Source organism: Onychostruthus taczanowskii, unplaced genomic scaffold, assembly GCF_017590055.1.
Source record: "Onychostruthus taczanowskii isolate IOZ18803 unplaced genomic scaffold, ASM1759005v1 scaffold11, whole genome shotgun sequence".
Classification (NCBI taxonomy): domain Eukaryota; kingdom Metazoa; phylum Chordata; class Aves; order Passeriformes; family Passeridae; genus Onychostruthus; species Onychostruthus taczanowskii.
The window spans coordinates 1,805,146-1,811,145 of NW_024497629.1; the positions used below are offsets into that span (position 1 = coordinate 1,805,146).

General features: G+C 45.0%; 1 protein-coding gene across 2 annotated transcripts in view; it reads right to left on the minus strand.

Moving 5' to 3' along the window:
* Positions 1-5,849, minus strand: part of KLHL29 (kelch like family member 29) — a 388,668-nt gene extending 382,819 nt beyond the window's left edge. For both annotated transcript variants that reach the window (XM_041421738.1, XM_041421728.1), the window contains exon 1: positions 5,629-5,849. The gene's annotated coding sequence lies outside the window, so the exon portion shown is untranslated. The remainder of the gene's footprint in view (positions 1-5,628) is intronic.
* Between the last annotated feature and the right edge of the window lie 151 nt (positions 5,850-6,000).

The window sequence follows — 6,000 nt, forward strand, 5'->3', positions numbered from 1 at the left end:
TGTTTAAGCCTCAGACTGAGAAAAGAAACCTTTCTCTGAGTAGCTATAGCATGCTGCGATCTGCAAATCCACCAACATTGCTCTTACAGAGCAAAAATAAAATCCTCCAACAAGGTCTGACAATGCAGCTCTTAGAGCAGAATTATCTGATTTAAATATTAATTACTCATCGGCATGGACTTTAAGAAGCGTCTGAAGCTAAAGGCCTTAAATCACACTTCAAACCCAGTATTTCAGAAGTCTGCACTGTCATGCAGATCTTGGTTTGGGGGTGGAGGTTTTTGGGTTTGCCTGGGGGGCTTTAAAATAAACAACAGGAGTGGAGATTGATAATGAGTCTCTCTCCAAGATTCAAAAATATTAAGAGACATATGAATAGAGTCCAGCTCAACAAATCAGCCTCTTCTGAATTTGAGTCCTACTACCAAACATGGTTATTGCCTCAGATACCTCTGTACCAACTTGAAGGATTCTTCCCAGTCTCTCTCAACTACACTGACAGTCCAAGAAACACTCCTGCCACAGCACACTTAACAGCTTTTAGTTAACAGCAATGTTGCAGAGGAATTTTATCAGTGGCAGATTTTCTTGCAAACTGCTGCACTGAACCAGTTCCATTGCACACCCTGAGATATAATCTGCTTCCCAATCAAACTGTGTACTACCTGAACTTATGTAGAGCTCTAAAACTGGAGACCAACCCAAGAAAAACCAAACCTGAACAGTAATCCCAGCACTTAACAGTAGACATCACATAGCATATTGGAATGGATGGCAGGGAATTAAACAAAAACACAAATCACAGAATACTACAAAAGGAACATTGAGTTCATTTTAAAATGAGTCTTTGTCTGTATTTCAGCAGACTGTTTTACAGAATTAGTATTATTATTGCAAGCCAGTACTATACTTTATCTGAAATTTAAGACCACAAAAAAAACTTGTGTTTTTCTGATGTTAACACCAATTATGGCCAAAATCCAAGTTGTGAATACCTGAACACTCAAACCTAAGCATCATAGATTTAAAAAAAAAAAAAAAAAAAAAAAAAAAAGCAACACATAAAAATTAGACAAAACGGTCCCATGTTCCACATATCCTAATCCACAACATAAAATTATTTATGGAAGAGTGTGACTAGGAATTCAGTTACTGTCATTTATCAGATGGTCAAGACAGCACAGAGGTAACTCGCTGCATAACAACAGCACCGGGAAGGCTTCTCCCAGAAGGGCACCGCTTGCACCAGGTCTGGTTTCACTGCACCAGGTACACGATGCATATTCACACCCTGGGACTCACTGTTGATCGCAAAAACCTGACAGAAAGGTGTTCCCATAAGAGATTCCTAATCTATTTCCTTTTAAAGTCTTTATAGCCGAGGAGGAGTTCTTTGTACTTCTGGTAACAAAGGAAGCACAGAAGTGACAGAAGCATGTCAAAGCTGTTTATGTTTCATACAGCCTCACACTTGGATTTGCTGTTGGCAGTTTGCTTCTTGGGAAGAGCATCTTAAGCCTCCATGCAGGAGCTCCACCTTCCTACAAGTAAATTTATGGAAGAGTTAACTGCACAGAGGGGTGTTGAAACCATTCTCCACACTGGGTAAGCGAACATAAAACAAGAGAAATTATTAAAAAAACATAACAAATGGTTAATGCAGTAATTCAGTTACCTGCAGGTATATTCAACGTTATCTAATTCGTATGTTTATGGGCTTTAGGATATAGGTTTCACACTTTCTTCCGCAGAGAGGTGGGTACATTAAGAAAGTGATTACATACACAAATCATAGAACCTAATGATACTATGTCATATTTAAGATTACGGAATCAGCAAACTGCGCAAAATGGAAGATCTGGAAGGAAAAACAAAAAAGTAGAAGGACCAAGTAAGTCACTAACCCGTGCTGAGATTTTTAGCTGGCTAGAAGTGTCAACTGCGGCACAAAGAATTAGTGATCTGAAGAGGATGTAGACTTCAGTGCTGCACTATAAAGTTGAGGCTCTGCAAACAGAGCAGTTTTGGTATCCAGCCCTCACCTGTGCTGGCTCTCTGCATCCATAGCCTACAGCAGCAAATCCAAGTGATGGATGGAGTTTAGTGGACAAGTCATTACAAGAACCCAAGGAAGACCATGTTCAACCTAAAGAAGGGATGATAGAAAACCTCAACAAAATATTGAAGAGAGACCAAAACTTCAAAGTGTAACAGAAAACTCCAAATTACTTTCAAGACAAAAAAAAAATTGCACAATAGGGGTATGATGTAAGTTACAAGGGTTAAACAAGACGGGACAGCCTGGAATTTCTCTCTCCATTTACAGATCATGGGGTACTTTTCTCACCCTAATGCTCTGTGTGAGTTTCCACCACAGCATACAAAGGCAAGAAGGGAAGGTAAAAAAATTAATTATTTTGGCCCTTTATTTATTTATTTCTCCTGTGCTTAAGAAGAACTGGGTCCATCAGGTATCGTAACTAAATTAAAAGGTCAGGAAAACAAGTAGGCATGGACAAGACTGAATTGCAGATGAGGAAGGAGAAGGAGAGACAGAAGAGCACTGGGATAAGCGCCAACAACTGCAAATACTCACGGTCCCGATTCTGGTGCTGCCAGCACAGCCCAAAGCTGAGCAGCTCCCAGGGACACCATGGATCACTACCTGGCAGAGGAGGACGCGTAGGAGCAGAGCAACATCGCCGGAGAGACTATCACAGCAAACCTGGGCATAATGAATTCTGCTCGCAAACAGGCACTAAAAGTGATAGCACCAGACACAGCGCTCAGTAAACCCAAAAATCACATCTAATTCCTAGATCCGTGCCTTCCCCTCCTTTCATTGAGAAGATTTCCAGTCAACATACACACTATATACTTTTTATTATTGTTTGAAGAAGAGCAGCAACACCGGCAGCATGCTAATCTAGAAACCAAGACAAAACAGAGCTGGTTACTTTCTTCCCCCAAGATTTCTGCTTCAAAAAAAAAACAAATGAACAAGGGTTTGTTCCTGCACACCACCACTTTTTGTTTCATTACAGCAAGACTTTGACAAAATCTAATTCACTGTGCCATGTATTTAATATATTGGGTATCTGAAGTATGACCATCACTCAATAGAAACGTAATTAAAAAGTGACAAAACTAGATCCCCCCTCCCCAGCATGCAGATGAAAACCAGTAACCCTGCCTCTATTTGTAACCATGACAACTATAGAATATTTTATTTCCGTAATATAATTCACACTGAACACTTGCTCATAGGTTTTGTTGTTAAGGGAAAGGTTGACACATTGTGCACACATTTCATAAGCTACTGGAGACAACAAATGCAGGAAAGTCAGGCAGTTTGAGACCAAAAGCCCAGTCTGTATTTCAGAGTTCATTTAAGACCCTTCATTGTATACAAAATGAACATGAACAAATTCATCCAAATTAAGTGTTAGAGGTCATTATTTTCAAGACAAGTACTTGGTATGACAGGATGGTTTTCCACTTTTAAATAAATCATGGTGATACCCTCATTTTTTCAAAGAGTTAGTTATTCAAACACCAAATGTTAATTTCCAATTAAAATACCATAGACATTATTAGGAAATATCAACATGGATGTTATGGGAAAAAAATCAGCTATGCAAAACAAGGCAATGAAAAGCACAGTTTACATATGCAGGCTAAGTCTCATTCTTGTTGGGTCACTGAATTATTTGCATAGCTCCAATATTTCATCCTAAACTGAAGACAACTTCTAGAAATACACACAATAAGAACAGGTTATAAGAATAAACAAGCAAAAAGCCACAATCCTGAACATTACCCAGAGAAGATTAAACAACCTCCTGAGCATAACTAAAGTTTGACGCAGATAAATGTCAGAGTAAAATATTGCTGTACTTGATTTTTCTCCACATGGGAAAAAAAAAATAAAGCTATTAGCAGTTTAAGCCAGAATACAACAATAAGAGACACACTGTTGCTTTGGTTTGGAGGCAAACAATAATAAAAAAAGAATAAAGCTTACTGAACACTACCCCTTTTCTCACACAGATCCTATCTTTCAAGAAGGATTTAAAGTTTCAGCAGATTGCTAATTATAAGAAACAATAATACTGTTATCTGCAGTCACCTTAAAGCTACAGTAGTTTGGGTTTTTTAAAGTACCTGAAAAGAAGAACCTGATAAACGTGTTTCAGTCGGTGCAAGACACTCACACGTGCCTACACACACACACTTGCTCAGTTGTTTTCAAGACTACCAGGAAAAAGAAAGTTTCTTCATTTATCGGAAATATGCCCTATATAATCTTCCATTTAAACAAATAATAAGCCCGCAGCAAACATGCATGGCTTTTTCCTTCATTGATGGAAAAGTGATTAAATCCCCCTTAATCTAGTTACCAGAACGCTCTATTTTTTTCTATGCAGTTTTCATATACAGCAACAAAAGATAAGCAGCCAACTACATGACCAGGGCTCCATCATTTTTGGTTATGGTGGGGAGATAAATCTGTCTCCAGCGTTCAAGTGATATTTTCAGTTTAATAAATGAGACCAGGAGAGGAAAAATAAAATAATCTTGGAGACGATGAGCACACACAGTTTATGAAGTGTACGACAAACACCACCATCCATCTCCAGAAGTCCCTTCCTCCAGACCTTCTTCCACCCTCCGGGGAGACACAGAGACCTGAACCCAAAATCCCGGGGATCACAGACCTGCATCCTCACACGACAAGGACAGCTCGCCACGTCCACTCAATGTCAAAATTGAAAGTAGCTTTTCCCTCCCAGCCTAAACCAGACCTTCCGAAAACCGGCACCCAAGGGATGCACCTCTGTGCTCCGAACGGCACCAGGCAGCACCCGGGTTCGGAGACAAGTTACAGGAAAACAACCCTCAGGGAGGAAAAAAAAAAATTATCAATGGAAAAGCACAGCACCAGCCAAACAAACCTCAGACCGGCGAGGACATGTCATCGGCATGGGAATCGTACAAAATGTTTTAATATGTATACACACACAAATATATATATATATATTTTTAAGCAATATCGTGCTGAAAAGTTCCTCGTATGTATCACGCGTGGGGATGTGGAGAAGCAAGAAGGGGGAACGGGAACGCATGCCAGGCACAGGGAGAGGACGGGGCTGGCCGAGGCGTTCGGGAAGCAGGCAGGGAGGGAAGCAGGCTGCCTGCGGGGTGCGCGCCGATCCGTGCCAGACAGGTCCGCGGCGGCTCCGGGAGCGGGCCCGGGGATGGGATGGAGGATCCACCGGGACAGCCGCCCCCGGAGGGATGGGGGTCTGCAGGGACCCCGCCGCCGCCCCCGGGACTCGGAAGGGGGGGGGAGAATTGCGAGCGCCTGAAGTTGTGGGTGCGCGGCGGGGGCGGAGATCCCCCACGCCAAGACGAAAAAACCCTGGAAAAAACCCCAAACCACCACAGCAGCATTCTGAGGGCCCGCTGGCCCCCGCACGGCACCCCCCAGGCAGCGAGAGGCACGCAGGAAGTTTTTAATGCGGGCAGCGAGCGCAGGCGCAGGGCAGCCTCAGCCCCGCGATGCCCGGCGCGGCGGGCGGGCGGCGGCGGGGGCTCGGCGGGCGCAGGCACCACCGCGCCGCTTACCTCCCTCCGCGGGGGCGCAGGCGGCCGCGTCCTCAGGCGGCGGGAGGATGCGCGGCGGCGGGAGGCGGCAGCTTGTGCATCGCAGCCTCCGCCGCTAACGCAGAGCCCCGCGCGGCTGCGGGCGCCGGGAGCCGCGCTGGAGGCCGGGCAGGGAGGCGCGGCGCGGTGGCGGAAGCTGCTGCGGAGCCGCGACCATGCTCCCGTCTGGCCGCCTTCCCCTCACCTACTGCCCGCTTTAGCCAGGGAGGGAGGTGGCCTGGGCGCCGGGGCGAGGGGCGGGCCGGGCCAATCACCGCGGCGGCGGGAGGCGGTGGAGCCCGGCCCGGCCCGCCCCGTCCGCCGCACCGCCCCCGCGGGAGGGAGGGAGGCAGG